At 47.7% G+C, this 24684-nt stretch overlaps 1 pseudogene; it reads right to left on the reverse strand.

The window, feature by feature from the left end:
* Positions 1 to 24475, reverse strand: part of LOC147571625 (protein shisa-6-like) — a 51258-nt pseudogene extending 26783 nt beyond the window's left edge.
* Between the last annotated feature and the right edge of the window lie 209 nt (positions 24476 to 24684).

The raw sequence follows: 24684 nt of genomic DNA on the forward strand, positions 1-24684 counted from the left end.
GAAATCTGTGAAACCACACGAAAAAATTTGGAAAGACCATGGATACCTGGAGATTAAAGAACATCCTACTATAGAATGAACGGGTTAACCATGAAAATAAAGAGGAAATATAAAAGTACATGGAAGCCAATGAAAATGAAAACATGACAGCCCCAAACCTCTGGAATGCAAGAAAGGCAGTCATAAGAGCAAGTATGTAGCAATCCAGGCCTTCTTAAGGAAGGAAGAACAGTCTCAAATACACAATGCAACCTTACACCTAAAGGAGCTGGAGAAAGAAGAGCAAATAAAGCCCAAAACCAGCTGAAGAAGGGAAATAATAAATATTAGGGCAGAAATCAATGATATTGAAATTTTCAAAAAAGTAGTACCGATCCACTAATCCAGAAGAGGGTCCTTTGAAAGAATTAACAAAATAGATACACCCCTAGCCAGACTGATCAAAAAGAAAAGGGAAAGGACCCAAATAAATAAAATCATGAATGAAAGAGGAGATATCACAACAAACACCACATAAATACAAACAATAAGAGGAGAATACTGTGAGCAATTATATGCCAACAAATTGGGCAATCTGGAAGAAATGGAAAAATTCCTAGAAACATAAAACTACCAAAACTGAAACAGGAAGAAAGAGAAAACCTGAACAGACCCATCACCAGGAAAGAAATTGAATCTGTAATCAAAAATCTCCCAACAAAGAGTCCAGGGCCAGATGGCTTTCCAGAGGAATTCTACCCAACATTTAAAGAAGAGTTACCGCCTATTCCTTTGAAGGTGTTCCAAAAAATAGAAATGGAAGGAAAACTTTCAAACGAATTCTACAAGGCCAGCATTACCTTGATTCCAAAACGGGACAAAGACCCCACTTAAAAGGACAACTACAAATCAGTTTCCCTGATGAACATGGTTGCAACAGTTCTCAACAAGATACTAGCCAACCAGATCCAAAAACACATTAAAATAATTATTCCCCACAATCAAGTGGGATTGATCCTGGGATGCAAGACTGGTTCAATATCCACAAATTAATCAATGTGATATCTGACATTAATAAAAGAAAGGATAAGAACCACATGGTCCTCTCAATAGAGGTTCCTGAAAGCATGTGACAAAATATGGCACCCTTTTTAAATAAAAACTTTCAAGAAAGCAGGGATAGAAGGATCATACCTCAAGATCATAAAGGTCACACTGCTAATATCATCTTCAATGGGGAAAAAATGAGAGCTTTCTCCCCTAAAGTCATGAACTCCACAAGGATGTCCATTCTCATCACTGTTATTACAGAGGGTTGGAATTCCTAGCCTCAGCAGTCAGGCAACGAAAAAAATTAAAGGCATCCAAATCGGCAAGGAGGAAGTCAAAATTTCACTCTTTGTAGACACCATGGTAATCTATGTGGAAAACCCAAAAGGCCCCATCAAAAAACTGTTAGAACTTATACATGAAGTCAGCAAGGTTGAAGGATATAAAATCAACGTACAGAAATCAGTTGCATTGCTATACACCAACAATGAAGCAGCAGAAAGCGAAATCAAGGAATTGATCCCACTTAAACTTGCACCAAAAAAGATAAAATACCTAGGGATAAACCTAACCAAAGGGGTGAAAAATGGATACACTGAAAACTACAGAAAACTTAGGAAAGAAACTGAAAAGACACAAGAAAATGGAAAACCATCCCATGGAGTGCAAGAACAATTTAACAGTTGTTAAAATGTCAATAATACTCAAAGCAATCTACACGTTCAGTGCAATCCTTATCAAAATGACACCAGCATTCTTCACAGAGCTGGAACAAACAATCATAAAATTTGTATGGAACCAGAAAAGACTCTAAATAGCCAAAGAAATCTTGAAAAAGAAAACCAAAGCTAGAGGCATCACAATTCTGGATTTCTAGCTGCATTACAAAGCTGTAATCATCAAGACACTATGGTACTGGCCCAAGAACAGAATAGAGAATGGAACAGATTAGAGAACTCAGAAAGGGACCCACAGACGTATGGCCAACTAATCTTTGACAAAGCAGGAAAGAATATCCAATGGAATGAAGACAGTCTCTTCAGCAAGTGGTGCTGGGAAAACTGGACAGTGACATGCAGAAGAATGAACCTGCACCACTTTCTTACACCGTACACAAAAATCACCTCAAAATGCATGAAAGACCTAATGTAAGACAGGAAGCCATCAAAATCCTCAAGGGGAAAGCAGGCAAAACCCTCTTTGATCTTGGCCGCAGCAACTTCTTACTCAACACGTCTCTGGAGGCAAGGGAAACAAAAGCAAAAACGAACTATTGGGACATCATCAAGGTAAACACTTTTGAACGGCGAGGGAAACAAACAATCAGCAAAACTAAAAGGCAACTGACAGAATGGTAAAAGATACTTACAAAAGACATATCACATAAAAAGGTGAGTATCCAACACCTATAAAAACTTATAAAGTGCAACACCTAACAAACAAATAATGCAATGAAGACATGGGCAAAAGACAGGAATAGACGCTTTTGTAAAGAAGATATCCAGATGGCTAACAGAAAGAAGAAAAGATGCTCAACATTACTCATCATCAGAGAAATACAAATCCAAACCACAAGGAGATACCACCTCACACCTGTCAGAATGGCTAAAATTAACAACTCAGGCAACAAATGATGTTGGTGAGCATGCATAGAAAAGGAACCCTTTTGCATTGCAGGTGGAAATGCAAACTGGTGCACCCACTCTGGAAAACAGTATGAAGGATCCTAAAAAAAATAAATTAAAAACAGAACCACCCTATGACGCAGCAATTGTACTACTAGGTATTTATCCAAAGGCAACAGGACTGCTGATTCAAAGGGTCACCAACACCTCAATGTTCATAGCTGCATTATCAACAATAGGCAAAGTATGAAAAGATCCCAAATATCCACCGACTGATGAATGGATAAAGAAGATGTGGTATATATACACAATGGAATATTATTCCGTGATCAGAAAGAATGAAATCTTGCCACTTGCAACACAGTGGTTGGAAGTACAGTGTATTATGCTAAGTCAAAGAAGACAAAGACAAATATCACATGATTTCAGTCATATGCAGAATTTATGAAACAAAACAGATGAACAGAAGGGAAGGAAAGAAAAATAATATTAAAACAGAGAGGGAGACAAACTGTAAGAAGCTCTTAAATACAGACGGAAAAAAGGAGGGTTGCAGGTTGGGTGTTGAGTGAGAAGATGGGCTAAATGAGTGAAGGGGATTAAGGAGGACACTTGTTGGGATGAGCACTAGGTGCTATATGTAAGTGATGAATCACTAAGTTCTATTCCTGAAATTAAAAAAAAAAAAGATTACGTGTAATGTTTCAAAATTTGAAAAAAATTCAAATCAACAACTCCATACCTTTTAAAACATTATTTGTAATAAGAAATACATTCTACATTGCAACCTAGTACATAGATACAGAGCAAAGAAAAGTTAACAAATATTTATTCTAGCAAACAATGCATTCTGATAGTTTTCATTCTGCTTCGTTTGTTTACAGTGCCATGGGCAACCTATGGAAATGTCCAGCAATAGGGAAGTCAAGATAGCTAATGTGCTATAATTTAAAAAGAAGATGCAGGTCTTTTATTTGTCACATAAAAATATCACAACAACTTCTTACCAAGGGAAAAAAGCAGGGTATGAATGAATATACATATTATCCTATTTGCTGAAAAACAGTTTGAAAGGAAACATAGGCCACAGGGATTAACACTTTCTTCTTTTCTTTTGTAACCAGTTGCAGCTTTTCTGAATGTGACAATCAGGACATAAAGCTATACAGCTACTATTGACTGAGCATTCACTGTGCGTGCCAGGCCCTGGACTCAAAGATTTACATGTTTTATTGTTTCATTTAATCCCCTTCAAACCTCAGATCATGTAACCATCCATCTTACGGAGCAGAAATGGAGGCTCCCAGACTCCAAGTAATTGCCTGCGGTAGGGGTTAATAAAAGGATGGAGCTGGAACTCAAATTCACGTGTATCTGACAACAGACATCATGCTTCCAATGTTAGGCTGTGCTGCCTGCCTCATAGAGAGGAGAACGGAGGATGCATCCCAGTTAGGATGGGCTAGATGCTATTGTGCGTAACAAATGGCCCCGAAGTCTTAATGGCTTGTAATAACGGAAATCTTTTCCTTGCTCAAGCCACATGTCCACCATGGTCCTCCTGGGACCAGGATAAAAGAGCACCCACCATAGGTAACTACCAGGTGCCATAAGAGATGGACAGAGAGGTGGCCAGACACAGCTGTTCCCAACTGTTGTGTTCAAGGTGGCACTCTTCGCTCCCACTCACGTTTCACTGGTCAGAGCACGTCACAGGGCTGCATCCAGCTTACCGGGTCACGGGACAATGTGACATCCTTTGTGGAGCCTAGTGAGGCCACCACATGGTACCAACCTGTCTGGGGGACTGGGCAGGGACAAAGGCGACGCACGGGTCATTGGTAGGAAATGACAACAGGACTCATTCGGGATGGGTTTGCTTCATCCTCAACCAGGTGAAATTTGTCCCAGAGTTGCCCAAAAACATCACTGGCAAGATTAAAGAAGTGAACTTTGGAAAAAGGAGTTTGGTCACATGTAATCAGCAAAACACCCAGAAACCACTCTGTGATCTTGACCAAATCCCTGACTGCCTCAGTTTCCCCACTATGGAGAGGATGAGGACGGAGGGATGGGCATTGTTTTGTAAGAGCATCAGGAGTGCCCACGGTCCAGCATTTCTGTTCTTTTACATTAATATCAGTTATTCTCCTTCCTCCAAATCCCTGGGTGAGTGCTCCGAATGTGGCCTGCGTAAGAAAACACTGACCTCGGCCTCCAAGGTGACCTCGTGTTGTGCTTTTATCCTGACAATGAACTGGCCCTAAATGCTGTCCCTCCATAATTCTCCCCAAGTCCCATCAGAGAAGATTCCAGGGCTGGATTCTCCCTCCTTGTTCCAGGGGCCCTGGGTGACTCTTTATGCCCATTCAACTGCTAGGACACAGAGGTCATGGGAGACACTCCTGTGGCCCCAGGTGCCCATCCCTGCCTGGCTTGCCCATGCCCTGCTGGAGGGTGATGCTGGGGCAAGAGCTAGTGAGGTGGCTGGGGCAGGGGTTAAGGGTCGAGGGCAGCCCAGCGTGGTGATTCCCCTTGCTTGCAAGACCATGGCTCACTGCTCCATCCACCATCCCAGGGATCTGCTGCCCCTGCTGCCTCTGGATGCTGCTGCTGCTGCTTCCCGGCCCCAGCCTGCACCAGCACAGGTGAGTGAGGGATCTGCCCTTTGGGGACTCACGAGGGGTCCCAGCTCATTCTTCTAGAAGGTCCTGAGACGAATATTTCATGTATTCACACCCTAACTGAATGCAGCTCCTGGTCTTCTGAGTTTCTGTTAGGATTTCTCCCCGGAAACAAGCCTGAATCTGGAACAAACCATCCACGGCATCCATGATGTGATGTCGTGAGACCCCTCGATCCACGGGTCCTTTAGCAAAATGCATCTTCAAATACTGTCTGGGAAAGTGAGTAATGAAACACGGGAACAGCCCACAAAATGCAAGGGCCTGTGCTGCTGACCGACTGGCCAGTGCCCAGGGAAGCCACCCAGGGCCCTCTCCTCAACACTCAGTGCAACAAGGCAGCTTCTCTCTGGCGACTCAGGAGACACCAAGTTGCTGCAAGGCTCCCAAGGTCTCCCCTGGGGAGGGCGGCAGAACCTGCTGGAAACGCAGCTCTGGTCTCTGTCCTCAGGCAAGGGCAGAGGCCCTGAGTCCTCTGGGGGCGACAGAAGCCCTTCCTGCTCTGAGGTGCCCTGGGTCAGAAAAGCCAATGGGGCGCCCTCTGCCGGCCATCACTGCACACCCAGAGGAACCGGCCCCTCCTGGTTTGTGGTGCTGGAGCTCTGCCTGCTGGCCACCATGGGAATTCCTGCAATGTTGAAGGCCAATGTTCAGGCCCTCAGCTGAGGGACTGAAGGTGTTCTGCGCAAATAAGCCTGTTCTCCACATTGGGAGGGGTCTGAGTGACAGGGCCTGGGACACTAAGAAATCTTTTCCTTCTCCTTTCTTGTGAGTGTAGCATGAAACCACATTTATTTATGCAATGACATCATTTGCAACACTTTCAGCAATGTTCACAGAAAAACAGCCCACCTATTTACACATGCTGAACAAGAGGTAATTGTGTTTACCTCCAAAATACTTAGGTTAGATAAAGAATTGACACCTTTGAGAGACAGATACCAGCTTCCAGCTCTGGAATGAATAAGTCCTAGGGCTACAAGGTACAGCCAATGGAATAGAGTCAATCTTGTAATAATAATGTTGCATGCTTTCACATGATAGCCACACTTGTGGTTAAGTACAACATAATTTATAGACATATGGAATGACTACACTTTATGCCTAAAACTAATACAACAAATGTGTGAACAATATTTCAATAAAGAATCGACATCCTTTACACTATTTTTAATTTCTCCTTCTTTGCCATTAAAAAAATCATTCCTGGGGTGCCTGGGTGGCTTAGTCAGTTAAGCGTCCGACCTCGACTCCGATCATGATCTTACAGTCCATGAGTTTGACCCCACCTTAGACTCTGCACTGACAGCTCAGAGCCTGGAGTCTGCCTCAGATTCGGTGTCTCCCTCTCTCTACCCCCTCCCCAGCTCCCGCTCTCTGAAAAAAGGAAAAAATAAACATGAAAATTTTTTTTCAAATCATGCCTAATTTAGACTCTGTGATATTCCATTTATCCCACATTCTCTAACATCACCATCTGGATGTTGACAGCTTCTCTGAAAAGTCACTAATAATATCTTTGATGGACACTTGTGACAAGGTCGCATGCAACTAACAGGGAGCTACACATCTGTTACTTTACTGTAAGCACCTTGGCTAATATTTTCAAATTATGAAAATGACCTGGGTCCCAGCTCATTCTTTTAGAAGGTCCTGAGAGTCAACATTTGGCGTCTTCACTTCCCAACTGAATGCGGCTCCTGTTCCTCCGAATTTGTGTCAGGATTTCTCCCCAGAAACAAGCCTGACCTGGAACAAACCAAGCCCAGCCTCTCTGACGTGGCGTCACGGGACCCCATGAATCCACGGATCCTCCAGGGAAATACCGGCAGGGGAAATGAGGAACAAACCACGGAACAGCCCAGAAAAAGCGAGGGACTGTGCCGCCAACCGACCACCCGCGCTTCCGGGGAAGCCGCCCAGGCCCTGCCTCCCCCGCCTCGGGACTCAACCCCACCACCTAGGAGACGCCAAGGGGCTGCGAAGCCTCCAGGGTCTCCCCCAGGCTCGGGGGCGGAACCTGCTGGAAACGCAGCTCTGGCTCTTTGCCCACACTCAGAGGCACTGGGTCCTCAGAAGCAAGGAAGCCTTCCCAGCCCGGAGGCGCCCTGGATCAGAAAAGCCTAGTGGGCGCCTTCTCAGGCCAGCACTGCCCACGCAGAGGCCCGGCCCCTCCCTGGGCGTGGTGCGTGCGCGCCCTCTGCCGGCCGCCTTGGGAATTCCTGCAATGCTCAAGGCCATGGCTGCTCAGCTGGAAGTACTGAGAGTGCAGCTGGTCCAGTGAAGCCTGTTCTCCTGATCCAGAAGGGTCTTAGCGAAGGGCTTGCTTGGGACACAAAGAAACCTTTTCCTTCTCCTTTTTACTGAGTGAAGAATGAAACCGAATTTATTGACGTAGTGATATCATGTGTAATGCTTTAAGCAGCATTCGCAGAAATACAGACTGCAAATTGACACCTGCTGACCTACAGGTTATGGTGTTTAGCACCATAATACTTGGGTTAAATAAAAAAGTTGACACCTCTGAGAAAGAGATACAGGCTTCCAGCTATGGAATGAATAAGTCATTGGGATATAAGGCACAGCCCATAGAATACAGTCAATCCTGTAAGAAAGTGTTGCATGCTTTGGAGAGCATAATGTATACACACGCAGTCACTAGGATATATTCCTGAAACTAATACAACATAATGCGTCTATTATATTCAATTCAAAATGAGAATATTTTTAATTTCTCTTTCACTATTAAAAATTATTTCTAATTGAGAACATGTGAAATTCCATTTATACCACATTCTCTAATGTCACCATCTTGGTGTTGAGAGCTTATTTTTCAAGTTGTCAATAATGTCTGTGAGGACACAAATGTGACAAGGTCAGAATGCACATCTAGAGGGAGCTACACATCTGTTATAAATTTCCTGCCTGTATATGGGTAATATTTTCAATGAAAAGTGCCTTAAGGATGTAGATGGATGAAATAATTTCCCTAAAACTCATAGGTAGACAATTGAGCCTTCGAATAATAATTGCCATGTCTTCACAATCAGAGGAAGGCTGGGTGAAGACATAGGTTTCTTCTTTCATGTAAGAGAAGGCTGTGGCATTTTAAACTCCTCACTTAAAATCCAGAATCCAGAGATCGGCAGTAGATGTAAGAATAGCAATGCACCATCATGTTGCACATAACTAGTTCCAGAAGGAGAATACAGACCTTATTCTAAAATACTTTTGGTTGAGTGCAATAACCCATCATTGCAAGTTCCAGGCTGCCGGCTCTGGGGGCAGCACAATGCCTGACTCCTGGTTTTGGAACATAAGGAAGGTCATGCTTAAGCAGGGGGAATGGAGCAGGGCCTGGGGGAGGGCGGGGAGACAGATCATAGTTTCCTCCCCATGGGGCACACTCTGCTCACCTGCTGATGAGCTGCACACTCTGCCTCAAGCCATCTCTCTCCATGACCGATCCTGAGACTGGGTCCCAACATGCCAGGCAAAATGAGGGGGGACCCATCTTCCCAGCGGCAATGGCCTCTACAGAGCTTGCCGCAGTGAGGTCGGAGCCTTGTACTCATGGAACTGTCATGCCCAGGTTTCCTACCCTTTCTGCCCCCAACACTTCTTAGTGTTCACAGAGCCCCCGCCTGCATGGGCCCATCAACCTCTCCACACACCGTGACCAGCTCCATCGACTCTCCTCCTTGCCTCCTCTTTGTCTCCACTTCTCTCTATTCCTGTCTCCCTCTGTTTCTTCGTCTCACTCTCTCAGACATGCCCAATTCTCCCATCGCGGACTCAGTGCCTCTCTCCTTGCCTGTCTCTTTCTCTGCCTCTCCACAGGCCCTCAGCTTTCTGCTCTGTGCAGCCCTGTCCAGGAAGCAGGGCACCACGTGTCCTGTGTCCCCCTCTCTCCTGTCATGTTTTAGCGCAGGCCCTGATTGAAGTGGATGAGAATCCTGTTTACAGAAGCTGCTCATGCTGACCTTTACTGCAGCATTGCTGTTCCAAGCCACTCCTGGGAAGCGTGTGGACAGCCAGGCCTTGACCCCTTGGTGGCCCAGCCATGACCCCAATGTTGCTGGAGGGCTGGTTGCCTCCGCAACCTGGGAGGAAGAAGGGCCCTGCAGGCGTCAGGGGCTCTGTGGCAGAATGCATGGGCTTTGAGGACCCGGAAAGAGCCAGATGCTTACAACCAAATCCTCCTTGGAGGTTAGGGAGGAACAGTATCATGTCACTGAACTCTGTCCTACCCATGTGTCACTAAGGAAACAGTGGGAGGAGGGGCACCCAGGTGGCTCAGTCGGTTAAGCGTCTGACTTCGGCTCAGGTCACGATCTCATGGGTTGTGAGTTTGAGCCTCTCATTCGGGTCTGCGCTGACAGATCAGAGCCTGGAGCCTGCTTTGGATTCTGCGTCTCCCTCTCTGTCTCCCCCTCCCTCACTTGTGCTCTGTCTCAATACACTGGGAGGAATATGGGACCTCATAAGACTCACTCCAAAACTACCACCGTTAGTCTTCCTCAGTGCCCACCTGGATTGGTGCTGTGAGATAGCGAGTAGGTGGGAAAAGTCCACAACGTGTGGATTAATGCAGGGTTTCCTCGCTGTTCTACCAGAGACACTGCTGACCCCTCATCCATGTCTTGCAATCAGGAATCAGCCACTTCCTGGGGACTGACAGCTGCCCTGCTGATCACCGCACACCATGGTGATTAGCAGGTGCCGTGTGCTTGCGAGTAAACTGATATTACACTGTATGTTAATTACAGTTGAATTTTAAAAAAAAGTCCATATAGGGCAAAGAAGACATTTCTACAGAAATTTTAACGTATTTTGATCTAAATGATAATGAAAATTGAATATATTAGAGGGATATCTGTAATACTGAGTGCATATAAAAGGTCCAGTGACTTTAAAATTTTCTGCTGACTCATGATTACAAGTCTATCTATAAGTATACTTCAGTATACTCACAACAAAAACAGTTCTCCAGGGGTAAATTAGACAAGCACAAGTTCCCATAGAGGCAGTAATAATGTTTCCAAAGAATTTCAAACACATCAGAGCCAGGAGGGAAATGGTCAGGCAAAATATGGACAGGCTGAAATAATATCAGAGATGATGGGGAATCTTAAAGATGTTTACAATCTATCTGTCGCAAAGAATCATCTTTATAAACCCTTTACCAGCCTCCAGGAGGTTATAAGCACACCTCACAAATGTCTCCTCACACAGGATCAAGAGGACAGATGGCTTACAAGAGAGCAGGAACAAACTTGTGGGGGTGATGACTGCGTTTGCTATCTTGTGGTCATGGTTTCATTGCTGCTTACATATGTCAAATATCAATGAACTGTATTCTTTATAAAGGTGTTGTTACCCTATACAAATTACACGACCCTGAAGCTGTAGGAAAGATGTAAACGGCAACACTGAGAAATTTAATTTTGCTGACCAACATACTACAACTGTGTTTTAATAGTAAGAATTTGTAAGCCAATGTAAAATAGAAAAATTAAGAAAATGCAAATTTATAGTAGGTACGAAGTCAATGACTTCTGGTGTACATTCACGAAGTACCTGGATAAAATCCTTTGGAATATCTCCAAACTGTGCCCCAAATTCTTGGAAGAACAGAAGGAAATAAAAACACAAAATGTACTAGAGATACAAATGAGATTGTTCTAGAGAAAGATGTGGACAGATATGGATATATCTGAGAGAGACGGGCAACTGCTATTATAATAATATGGGATTATTTTTCCAAGAAAATAAATTACACATTATGGTTCACTTTTTGATGTTTTCTTTCAATGTTCACTTTGATTCTGAATCACAGCTCAAAATGTCAGATTTCTGAGGTACATAAAGATTTGCATAATCAGGTGATCATGTATATTTTGATAATATCTGTGGGATTTTAAGTTACCTGAACACGCATCTTCAAATACCCCAATGAAAGGAATTCATGTTTCTCTTTCATGGTATTGTGCCAAAATCAATCAATAGCAACTCTGAAAATGGATCTCTCAAATAATACAAAATTCCTGGGTATGGTCAACCAAAACAATAGTACGCATCTCATGCTACAAAAACTGGACTTAGAAGCATTTTAGGAGCAAAACACTCGCAATGCAATTCATACTAATTCACATACCAAGCTTAATTGTGTGCAAAGAAACCTGTCTAGAAAGTAGCCTCTGAAATCTATAACATTTTCATCTTCAGCTCTCAGAGATGAGATCACAAAAATGTGTAATGGTGGGAAATACACACTCACCGTCTTTGACTAGCCACTGTCTGAAAGAAAGCAGTAGCTGTCAGCACAATGGTTGGTCATGGGGCTCAAATGCACCAAAGACAGAGGCCATCTTGTCACGAAGGTAAAACATCTTCGGCTGTGTGGTGCCTCTGGCAGCTGTCTGGCAGCTGATATCGGTAGGTGACGCTGAACTAGATTAGATCCAATGAGGCCAGGAACACTAGGTTCTCACGGTCAACGGCCACGAGTAGGTGGAGGTGGGCAATGCAAGACAAGTTAGTTGATGGAAGAATTCAGAGATGAGGTAGGGAGAGAGCTGAACCAATCTGTGAGAGGCAGCCTAGGTACAGGGGGAAATTTCTCATCAAGACGATCAAGAATTTTCCTCCTTCATAGTCTCAAAAGAAACAGAATCGATTCTATTTAGATGGGAGGCATTCGTGTGGAATGATTCTGCCTCAGTGCAAGGGTTATTCCTGACTACTGGGACTTTCCAGACCCCGCTCTAAGGATCTGGTACATGCCAATCTAAAGAAATCTACTTATCTCTATGGTGTTCTCTGTCTGTCCGTCTGTCTGCCTGCCTCTCTCACTCTCCTAGGGGTACAAGTTTTGCTTTTCAATGATAGAGTGAAATAGTCACACTGGGAACCAGGTGTTTCATTATATTTGGACAATCCTAAGGACATTCAGAACCCTCCTTGCTTTGAGTAAATCAACACTCTGCGCATACTTAGCTAAAATAAGGACAACAATTCATTCACTTCCGGATCGTGTCGCCCCTCGTGATTTTCCTATCATAAATGTCCAAGCGAGATGCAGCCACTTAGTTCCTGCTGGGCTTATGAGGCTCCCGTCAACACAGTTGGACACAGAGTCCCGGGGGACAGCCTCCAAGACCCGAGGCAAAGGGCTGACTCAGAAGTTGCTAGAAGTCAACAAACCAGGAAGCACAGAGCCCAAAGACATTTCACTTTTTAACACTCTGTACCAACACCAATGCTCCAGTTACCTCTGTTCCCAGGGCTACCAAACTTCACAAATATGAACAATGTGCTGATAGGAAAACGAACTACATATAAGACGGACCCTAAGCTTACAAAGCTTGAAGCAGGATCTTAACAGGGCTTCCAGGAGCCGGTCTAATATCCATAGTTCCTATTAAATAAGAGTTCTTGACATTTTTAAAAACAACTTTAATGAAATAATTCACACATCATAGAAACACCTATTTAAGTCGATCAGCTCAATAGCTTTTAGCATCTTCACAAATCCTTCCTTCTTGACACTATAAACCTACTATGATCAGGTTTACATCCTGTCACCACTGCTCTTTTTGGACCAAGCAGCACAGACAGGACCCAGAACTTGATGCGGACAGCTGTGGCCACAACCACTTCAGCCTGGTGGAGAAACCTGCCCTGTGGTCCTCAGTCTTCAGGAAGAAATGAAGTTCTTCTGAAGTTCCCATCAGAAGCCCCATACAGAAGCTGTTGTTTAACCACAGTGTGAACGAACCAAACAGGAAGGAAGAATCCACCGATGTCCCATGTTTACTCACATTTGTGTTTGGGTAACCAGGACACCCAAGCACAAGGAGCCAGAAAAACAGCCTCTGCATCTTCCTGTCCTGGTCCTTTAAGGGGACTCTAGGGTTCCAGGCGGGAGGTGGAGACGGAGGATGGGGTGTAGGTGTGCAAGGGAGGAGTGGGGAGGGATGGGAAAGGGGGGAGGGGTGGTAATTGGGGATGGGAGAGGAGTATAAAAAGGGGGTGGGTTAGGGAAGGGGTGTGTCAGGAGAAGAAGGGGCTCAGGGACAGGACCAGGATCAGATCAAGTACAAGAGGGGTGGGGGGAGGGTTCAGACAGGTTAGTAGGTCAGCAGGTCAGTAAATCACTAGATAAGCAGGACATAAACAGCAGGTTAAGTGGACTCTCAGGAGCAGGTGGAGCAGAGGAAGATCCTTCTTCTTCCAAGCCCTCACCTGTCTAGGTGTTGCCTTAGCAACCCAGAGCCTTGATACTCTCTCTCGACCAATCAGCTGCCCTCACCCCTGGTAGAGCAATACGGACACCCCTTGTGACCTCATTTTTAAAAAGCCACTTCCCGCCTGGTGCACCACCACGTGCCATCCCAACGACAGGTCCTCTCTGGAAAGGTGGCCGACCTTCCGGTTTCTGGGCCCTCCCAACCCAGCTCTCTGTCACTTCTGAGTGCTCTCTCCTTCCTTTCTGAACTCCCATCTGCCATGGGCAATAGCTGAACAACAGAGAAAGCAAAGGAGGACACAGCTGCAAGAACAATCAAATGCACACGCAGACAGGAAGGTTTAACCCTCTCTCAGTCAAAACAGATAGAACATCCATAAGGTAGACATCTTGATAGCAAACCATCTGAATCCCACAGCTAGATCCATGTATGTGTCCACATGGACATAACACTGTAGAGGACACATTCACTTCAGGCACAGAGGATACGGTTACAAACATTCACCCTATTTATTACGGCCATAAGGGAAATTTCAGAGGAATGAAATGATTTCAGAGGAAGGAAATCACACAAAGCATGTTTCGGTGATAGAATGTGCTAGAAATCACTAATAAAGAGGAAACTAGAAATAACCGTATGTTGAAAAATTGAGAAGTTCCTCTAGAAGTAGAATATGAGTCAAGAAATCCCAAAGCAAAAGAGCTATATTTGAACTGAATGATAGGAGCAAAATAAAATTGTAATCCAGAATGTCTCCTGGCCTAGAATATCCTGGAATGTTGGTGTGAGAAGACTGTCTGGTCCCCAAATCATCTCTAATTGACCTGGACATTTTAACACCACAAACAGTGGTACATCTGTCACTTATCTGTGTGACCCTCCTACCTATTGGCATGGGCTGTACATTATGAACCTTACGGGGGATGCGGGGGGGGGAGGGGGGGGTTGGATCCAGCTGACTCACAAGGGATCTCCTGCAATCTCCAGGAATGAGAGCATTTTAAGAGATATACTTCATCAGCTTCTCTCCTGGGGGACCCGGGACAACACCCAGATTGTTGGCAACACCAGGTGTGCTGGCCGGGGAAGGCCAAGCAGGTGGGCAGGGGCCAGGGACCCAGGTGACTAGGCAAACCTACTGTAATCATCTCTCCCGGGCTCTGTCCTGAGCTGAGCTTCCTAAATAGTTTCTCTGCATGATTGACTCAATGATTCCCCAACTGAAAATCATTGCTCTAAATCCCCTCACTTTTATTTTTACATAAATTTATTGTAACAGGAACCACTCTGGCACTGCTAAAATAGCAAAGCAAGGGCTCCAGCCTAAATATAAAGAAACCATACAAAACAACCAAAACCAAAACAAAACAGGAATGAAAAACCAAGCGTTACATTCCCTTTAGATCCTGTGGCCTGCCTCAAGAGCCCCAGGGTTGGGCTGTCCTGGTTATACAAGGAGAGGCCAGCAACAGAGGGGGTGGAGTCTGACTGGCCCAAAAGTGAATGGGAGAGAGGCCCTGACAATAAGGGGGCCTAGGGAATTTCAAGAAGGGTGGCCAGGGTCACCCTGATTATAACTGGAGCAGGGACCGGGGAAAGAAGAGGCAGTGGACAGAGTCTGGGGGGCCTTGAACAAGTGAGATCATTCATGGAGGTGAGGAAGTGTCCCCAAAGCCAATGTCAGCCTCCCATCTGGGGAGCCCTTCGTGGCCCCTGGGGGCAGGGCCAGGAACCTAGAGTTTGAGATCCAGTGTGCCGCTTACCAGCTGTGTGACCCTGGACTGGTTTCCTTCAGTAAAATGGGAGTGTCCATGCCTGTGTCCAGAACTGTGCTGAGGACAAGAGGAAGCCACGTGCTGAGCACTAGTGGATATCAGCGCCATCACCTCCCTGGGGCATGTGTCTTCCCAGTCTGGTGCCTTAAAAGTTGCACAGCTGTTAAAGGCAACAAAGGTGAAAACCACAGTTCCCTCCAATTTCAGACCTGTGCCAAGCCTTTGCCTTTGCGGACATCACCTCTCGGGACCCAGTAGCAGTACCATCTGTAATCCCTTGCACGGATGAGGAATCAGGCTCAGAGCCCTCAAGGGGAAGGCTGGACCCAGGCTGAGAAAAGGCTCCCTGCTGACTTGGGTCTGGGAGGGGATGTTGGGAGAGTGGGAAGCTGGGGCGTGGAGACTCCAGAGAGAGCAGGGGCCACAAAGATTCTTGGCCCCATAGCCCAGCTTTGTCCAGGTCAGCCTGTACAGAAGCTGAGGCCAAACCAGAGGGCAAGGTCACAGCCCGGCTCCTGCACCTCAGGCTGCCGGTCATTCATCTCTGTGGTCACGATAATGCTGTCATATACTAGTCCTGATGATGCCATTAGTGCTATTATTGTGGTGGGAGAAGGCACAGCCCACTTTGACACACCCCAAGGATCCTGGAGAGACTCGCCTGTCTCCCTCACTTGACCTGGCCCCATGCAACACCCCCAATCTAAGTGTACCCTGTCTCTACCCTGTGTCCCTGTCCCTGTGGCCACCCTACCCTGGCCACTCTCTGGAATCCAGGCCTGGGCACAACCCTCAGTAAGGCACTGACATGGGGCACATGCCCAGCACAGGGTTGGAACCAGGAAAACGCCCCCCTCCATGACAACTTAGATGGGACAGGTCATACCAGGGTCTGTGCACCCCTTCTTCTTGTAGTGGCCTCCATTAGAGTGCCAGAGCTGTCCTGGAGAGTGTGTGTGTTGTGTGTGTGTGTGTGTGTGTGTGTGTGTGTGTGTAATCTGCAACATGCACCTGTGAGTCGGAGTTCTGTGTCTGTGGCTATACTGACTGTGGACATAAATTTCCTGTTATTTGGTTGTTTTCATGTTTTCTGATGAGGTTTTGGGGTGACAGTGGGTTCATGGGGAAAGAATTCTTGAAGTCATCTTTGGTGCAAAAAAGGTGATTTCATTAAAGCATGGGGACAGGACCAGTGGCCCTGGCTGAAGAGCGGCCCAGGCACCATGAGGAGAGACTAGTTCTATACTATGGAGCTGGGAAGAGGTCAAGTCCAGGGGAAGCTTCCAATGAGACTTTCATACGCTAAAGAAGATTCCCAAGAAAAAAAAAGAAAAAAAAAAAAGAATACTCCCAGGATACTGGCTGCCTAGCTATTGTCAAACTAGGGTTGTTTGCCCTCTAGCAAAGCATTAGCAGTAAGACAGAGGGAGAGATGTTTCACTCTGCTGGCCTCAAGCCAATGGGCTGCAGGTTATAAGGAAATTTAGTTCTGCCTGCCATTTCTTTCTGCCTTAGTTTCCTACATCACTATGGAGGGATGATGCTGGGGCTCTAGGAAACCAAGTCCAGAGGTTTCTGGAGATTACGATGGCCTTTTTCTCATGATTTACTAAGATATTTGTAAATAGATGGAGACAAGCCCTGCAGGACTATGATCTCTAGCAGTTAACCACTTGGGATTTTTTTTTCCTTTTGCTTTGTTCTTGGGCAGCCAGGAGTGCCCAAGGGCTATTACACATATCCCACCTGGGGGTGGGGGCTGGGGTTTGAGGCCTGGCAGCTTGCTTTATGCTCCCTCATCATTTTCCTCTTGTGTTTATCTGTATGCATGTGTATCTGTATCTGTGTCTCTGAATGAGCATATATCTGCTGTGCAAATCTCTGTGTCTGTGACTGTATTACCCGTATCTCTCGGGTACATGTGTCCCTGTGGGAGTATCTGTGCGTGTCTGTGTTTCATGTCTGTGAGTGTATTGGCTGTATGTGTGAATTTGCTGACACTTTGGGTGTTTCTGACCACAACTGTGTATGTGTGTTTTCTGTGTGCCCAGTGTGTGTAGGGTTTGCTTCATGGGAGTGTTGCACAGGTCCCTGAGGATTATTCTACCCGTTTTATGGAGCTAAAAAACTGTTCAAGGTCACCCGGCGCATCACTGCAGGAACTGAGGCACAAACCTGAGTGTCTCTGAAATCAGAGTTCAGCCTCCTTCTTCACTCTGTGCTGTAAGCAGAGTCTGAAACTCAAGGAGGCTGCAGGAAAGGGAATGTTTGAGGTAAAGAAAGCCGCTCCAAACCTGATTTGCCTTTTTCACTTCTAAATAGGTTCTTCATCATGAGTTTCAGGGGGTCCCTGGACCCCTCGGGAGTTGAGTGGAAATTTTGTTTGTGCATTTTTCTTGAGCAAGAAGCCATAGCTTTCACCACTTTCTCTAAGGCGTCCCCCCCAGAATTCCATGTTATTCAGGCTGTCAAGAGGTTCACAAAGTAGGTTATCAGGACAGCTACCATGAACTTGGTCAGCGCTACTCTCTGCAAATCCCCTGGGCTTCCCCGGAGTGCTGAAATTCCTGAAAACCCAGCCCAAAAGCCAAGGATGCTTTTCCCCAAGGCAGCCCTTCCCAGGACATGCAACTGAGATGAGAGTTCTTAAGAGGCCTCCTCCATATCCGGGAAAATCAGTCATCAAAGAAGAGTCCACTCACTCTACGCACCACATAACAGGATTCGGCATAAGGACAGGAAATCTGAGAACTCCTGTGTATGGTCTTTAGTCGTTAAAGTGAGGAATCGACGCAATATGTGTATGGATGCTGGCACCCTCACTTGACATGCCCACGTCAGACAGTGAGAATCGGGAAGCTCAGACCAAGAACGGTGACTGGCACCGGCACCATCATTGGGGTATGCTGCCCATATTACAGCTATGTGCCCCCCGAGAGGAGATACGCAGACACATTATCTAGGGATAGCGAGGCTAACCATCACTGAGCAGGCACATGGCTTAAACCACCCCTCCCCACCCCATAACACAACCGCAGGCTGAAGAAAACACTGAGAGAGGAAGCACAAGAAAACAATTGCGTCGACTCTCCCCTTCTCTTCAACAGCTAGCTTGTCACAAGGTTACAAACAATGATGTTCTATTCAGATCAAAGCAAAGTCAGCCAAGAATAATCAAAAGTCTCCTGTAAAATATTCAAAATATGGACTGTTTATTAATGGTAAGTTTCTTCCTCAACACGTATCATGCTTTGATGGTAGCTAATGATTGCATGACGTCGTTGCCCTTACAAATTTTAAAATAATATTTACTGCACCTTCAGCTCAGTTTAAAATTTGTATTTATGTATGCTTTATAATGTACCTAATAACTGTTCACTGGTACACGCACATACTTACTAGTACAACAAATGTGTACGGATTAGGGTACATACGAAAAAAACATCTGAAAATACGTGTCCATAAAGCTTCATAAATAAGACCATGGAAATCACCAACTATGTGCTGTAAACCAAAAAATTCCCAAGGATTTGCCATCTCTTTGGGGCACACAGTTTGGGTGCTTCTCAAATGATGTGCATTCACGCTACCTAGGCTCCTTGATAAAATGCAGATTCTATTTCAGTAAGTCTGAGGCGGGGCATAAGATTCTTCCGCTCAAACTCCCAGGTCATGAAAATGAGGCTGCTCCACAGGACACACTCTGAGTAGTAAGTTCCTAAAATAACTATAATGGTAACTATTAAGTGCCCACTTGACTGGGCCACGGGGTGCCCAAATATTTGGTCAAAGGTCATTCTGGATGCGTCTGAGAATGGGTGTTTGGATGAGATGAACACTGACATTCAACAGACTGAGTAGATGGCCTTCCATCACTCGGGTGGGCCTCGTCTAATCAGTTGAAGGCACGCACAGACCAAAAGGCCCATGCTTTTGGGGCCGACCAGCACTAAGGGAACTGGGTGGGGGTGGAGACGGAGGAGAACCTGAGAGCTTCCTAAAGAGGGAAGTCACCCCCGGGAGGCAACCAACAGCTTCCTTGGGAAAATGCACGTCTGGTGTTGTCGGTTCTACCAATTTCTCAAGAGAAGTCAGAAATTGGGATTTCTATGTGAAATCTCCTTGGTTCTAAGTTGGGTTTCAAACACAATACATGACAGACACTGAAGAAATTTTCACAGCCCAGATGCAGTGAGCCTTGACTGGATCCGAGTTTGGAAGCCCAAGCTCCAGAGGACATTTCTGGCTTGACCAGGAGAATGTTACCGTGATTGGCTATTTGATGGTATTAGAGTTTCTGTCCTTCTTCTTGAGTGCGATCCTGGCATTGTGTTGTGTGGGAGAATGTCCTTGTTCTCAGGCGATCCACGCTGAAGTATTTAGGGAGAAAGGGAGAGGGCAAATGAAAATACAGAGTGGGTGCTAAAGCAGATATGACAAGATACTCATAATTGCGTGGCCTAGATTAGTAACTCTCAACTGGGGGTGATTCTACCCCCAGATGACATGTGGCTATGACTGAGGACATTTTTTTTTTAACTCACAGCTGGGTTGTAAGGGGGGTGCTACTGGCACCTAGTGGGGGGAGTCGAAGCAGGCTGCCAGACACCCTACGATGCACAGAACAGCCCCCCACAACCGAGAATGGGCCGGCCCCAATGGCAGTCGTACCGGGAGTGAAAAACCCTAAAGACATTTTTATCCTTCTTTCAAGTTTTGTCTTTTGTATGTGTAAAATGTTTCACAGTAAAAAGAGAGAGAGAGAGAGAGAGAGAGAGAGAGAAACTTAAAAATAAGAATACATAAATAGTGGTGCCTGGGTGGCTCAGTTGGTTGGGCCTCTGACTTCAGCCTAGGTCATGATCTCTCCGTTCCCGGGTTCGAGCCCTGTGTTGGGCTCCGTGCTGACAGCTCAGAGCTTGGAGCCTGTTTCAGATTCTGTGTGTGTGTCTGTCTCTCTCTCTCTCTCTCTCTCTCTCTCTCTCTCTGCCCCTGCCCTGCTCATGCTCTGTCTCTCTCTCTCTCTCTCAAAAAGAAATACACATTAAAAAATTTTTTTGAGAAAGAATACATAAATAGCAATACCTTGCAGACCAAACAAAACATGTCTGCATGGTTGGGTAACCACAGCCGGCCACTGTTTGCAGTCACTTGTTCCGATACATATGTCAGGATGTAACGCTACTGTGGCTGGTGAATGAGGGTCTCTGAAGTTCTTCCTATATCTTGGGCAAGACCCCCGCCGCTCCTGGAATTAGAGACTTTCTCCTGTTTTCAGGTCCCAGTCGGCCCAGAAGGGAGCAGCCGACATGCCCAGGATTCTGGGTCTGAAAACCAACATCACGGAGGTCTCTTCTAGGATGCCTCAAGTGCACAGGTCACGAGGAGCAGTTCGTGATGTGGGGCTGCTTTCCGATGAAATGAGAATGAACCCTTCATCTCAGTGACCCGCACAGCCAGCCCAAGACAAAATAAATTAAGAGGCTGTGGCTGAGATGGTAATTTCACCCAGAAGCTCTCAGGTAGCTGGGTGTATGCCACCCGGGTACCCCCTGACCTGTGGCTGGGACTTGAAATGGTTAATTGCATACACAGGGCACCATGCATGGTTAATTGCATACACAGGGCACCATGCATTTCGACGGTCCTGGGGGCAGCCCCCAGCACCACAAATACACAAAGCAGAAATATGTGCAGAAAACACACAAACAAATGCAAATAAGAGAGTGGCATTGGATTTAATGCATCCATCTCCAAGAGTGTAAAATAGTCCCAAACTCAAGAACAGTCTTCCTTAACATGTAGGCCACTTTTGAGGAGCCATTCAGGGAGGCTGCCACATGCGGATTTCTGGGGCTCATCCCAGACCTTTGCTGACCCGGAATCTTTCCCTTTCTGGACAGAACACAAGAATATGCATTCTAGGAAGCTGCCCACCCCCACCCAATGCTCACTCAAACTGAAAACACACTTGAAATCAGGGGGCTGGGGACTGCAGTTTTATAACTAACTGGGTGACCTTGGAGAAGCCACCCAACCTGAGCCATGATTTTGTCATCTATAAGTGGGAACTAATAGCACCTGTCTCCTAAGGTGGTCATGCACACTAAAGGAGTGTTTACACACACATGCACTCAAGTACACACACACACACACACACACACACACACACACACACACCCTCTAGTGCAGTGCCTGGCAAATGTTCTTTCCTTTTCCATAATAGTAACTGGCCACACACTGGAAAGCCTAGAGAGCTTTACAGAAGTACACAGACTCAGCAACCCTAGAGATTGTGATCTAAATTGCCTAGGGTGGGCCCCTAGCAAGAGGGTTGTTTTGTTTTGTTTTGTTTTGTTAAAGCACTCCAGGTGGTCCTAAACAGCAGCTGGGGTTGTAAACCACACCTGGGAAACTGCCAATAAAAATCAACCATCCTTTCTCTTCAAGAGAATGTACTTCCATGGCATTCTGGAATTTCCAAACTGTGTACCCGGAGAGACTTGTGTCCAGGCTCTTTCCGAGGTGTGGATGCCCCGATATTCAACACCCAACCAGCGCTCTGGTGGTCCCTGAAGAAGTGGCTGCAACCAACTAAGCCGGGGGGATTCTTTCTCCAGACAGAGCTGCAAGGTGGCAAGACAGGAATAAGATTCCCTCCTGAGCCCTGAGGTCTGCGGTGGAGCTCTGTCTCAACAGGAATACCCAGATCACACAGAGCCTGAAGATCACACATCGCCTTCCCCCTCTGCAGGCCAAAGGGAGCCGCCCACCCTTAGCTCAGCTCCCACCTTCCCACCTCCCCTTGTCCTGCCTTTCCTACCCTCCTTCACCCCCCACCCAAACACCCAGGAGGGCTCCTGGAAGCGCTGGTTTGCAAGGGAAAGGCTCAGTGGATACTTCAGCAGAGGAATTAATAGGAATCTGCCAGGCAGCCTACCTATCCCTGGGGGACTCTCTCCCTACCAAGGCGACACCCATCGTCCTGCCTCCATATTCTTCCTTCGCCTTAACACAGACCCCAGGAACCTACAGGGACTGGCAGGGACTGTGGGGAAGTGAAACTCCTGCCTGTGGGGCTGGCGACAGGGCATCTTGGAGGTGCAGGAGGTGGGCGGGGCCAGCGCGTTACTCTCTCACTTGGTCAGAGTTTCCTGAATCCTCTCCAAGCTAACTTTTGTGCTTCAAGACCCCAACATCCACCCACACCTCCCTGCTGACCCAAACCAAGAGGAATTTCCTCACCTCTTGCCCCAAATCCCTACCCTCTGGGGGGAAAAAATCATCGGATACTTTGCGTATAAACAGAAAATAATTACTAGTGAGGTGGTCATGTTCCTTCCCCTATTTTGGGTGGGTCGCTTTGTTCAGGTTTTTAGGGCAGGCGCACCTGAGTTCCTGCATCCACACGAGCACACATGGGCCCCACCAGAGGTGTGGGGAGGGTGTGTGTCTGTGTTTAGGGGGCGGGGGGGACACGTGGCGACCCAGCTGCCCACACTCGGCAAGATCCAGCTAGCTAGGGCCCAGCCATCCAGCTGTTCCAAGACCGCCAGTCGCTCTCCAACCCCGCCCGCCCAGACCTCCTGCCAACCCTGGCCTGCATCGCGTCTGGGGGCCGCTTCCCGGTGGCTGCCCTCTCTGCCTCCAAAGTTACTGGGTTGTGCGAATCAATTTAGACACTTTTTAAAAGGCAAAAAGAAAATCGCTCCATTAATCCCCAAATGCCTTCTCCCATCTGCTGCAACTCGCCATCACTAGGACTTGCATAATGAAAGTTGACGGAAAGTTGAGGAATCAGTGGGGCAGGAGGGAGGCTCCCGCCCTTGGAGTCCTCGCCAACCCCTGCAAGGGGCGCAGCTCGGGGCGGAGGCCCTGGCCCCCAGCAGGGAGAAATGGCGACAGCGGAAAGCGGGCAGGGGTCCTGGTGGCTGGGAGGCAACCAAGGTCCCAATTTCAGGAACCTAACAGCTCAGGGAGAGAGAGAAGAGGCCGCTCCAGGCAAGGCTTTTGTTCTCGCCCTCCCCTCTCTCTCTCCACCTCCCTCGCTTCTTTTTCGCGACCCTTACGAGTTGCAGGCGGCACACACTGCTTCCCTCCCTCACACGTGCCGCCCTTCCTTTTCGGGCCGCCTGCCCTGTTTACCTAGAAGCTGGCATCTGGAATCCGAGAGGTAGACCCTTCGCCAAAACCCAAGACTCCGGGGCCCTGAGCTCCCGGCCTGTGTGTGTCTCAGATCCGCTTGAATCCTAGGTGGGAAAGGGCAGCGAGACGGTGAGGGGTGGTGCAGAGACCACCCCCTACATACACACACGCGCTCAAGTCCACACCTGTGCGGAGCCCAGCGCCCCTTCTCCGCGCCTGGAGCCGAAATTGGCTGCCCAGGCGATCTCCGCCAGCGGACATGGGGGTTGGGGGGGGGGGAGCGCCATTGCCCAAGGAAAGGTGGAGAGGGAAGAGGAGGGAGAGCGGCGCCTGGAGGGGAGGCGACGGAGTTGGGTGGAGGGGAGGCAGCCTACCTGGACTTGGCTTCCTTTGCCGCCGGTGCGCTTTCTCCAGCCCCAGCTTGGTGAGGATGCCTACAAGCGTGACGGCCAGCACCCCGCACATGATGTAAAGGATCCGGTTGGTCTTGTCCTTCGTGGGGGTGGTGCAGGGGGCCGTCCTTGCGCCCGGGGGGCTTGCGGGTGTTGAGCCACAGCGGAATGTCCGAGTTGGTGCAGGTGCTCTGGTTCAGTCGCCGCTTCTTAAAATGTGCAGCAGAGCCGCAAGTCACAAGTCCCTCAGCAGAAGATGAAGTCGCCCGAGGAACAATTGAATGGCTGGTCCCACTGGTCCCTGATACCGAAGTAGCCGCGGCAGAAGTTCGGCGTGGGCGCTCGGGTAGGGGACGCGTCCCAGACCCCCGCGCCCTCGCTGGCCTCTTCCGAGGCGGCCCCCAGAGCGGCTGCACGCCCTCCTCCCCGCGCCAGCACTACCACGGAGCCCAGCTGAACCAGCTGCCCGTGCCCCGCTCGCTCCTGCGCCCAGCACACGCGGGCGCACAGCTCGGTGTGGAAGCTGCTGAGGAGCAGCCGGAGGACGCTACGAATCATGTCTCCCAGCCTGGGCTCCGCCGGCCGCCTGCCTCTCCAGGCGCGGCGGAAGCTGCCGAGGCTGTTGCCGGGGGCTGCGAGCCGCCTCCAGCCGCACAGGCAGGGAGAGGCGCGGAGCTCTCGCTGGTGGGCGGCCCCGGCGCTGGGCTCAGCCCGCGTTCGCCTCCCGGGCGCCGCGCGCAGCGCGCCTAAGGGGAGGGGCCAGGCGGGGAGGAGCGCGCCTG

Source organism: Puma concolor, unplaced genomic scaffold (assembly GCF_028749965.1).
Source record: "Puma concolor isolate L17-30 unplaced genomic scaffold, mPumCon1.1.hap2 unalloc_scaffold_14, whole genome shotgun sequence".
Classification (NCBI taxonomy): Eukaryota; Metazoa; Chordata; class Mammalia; order Carnivora; family Felidae; genus Puma; species Puma concolor.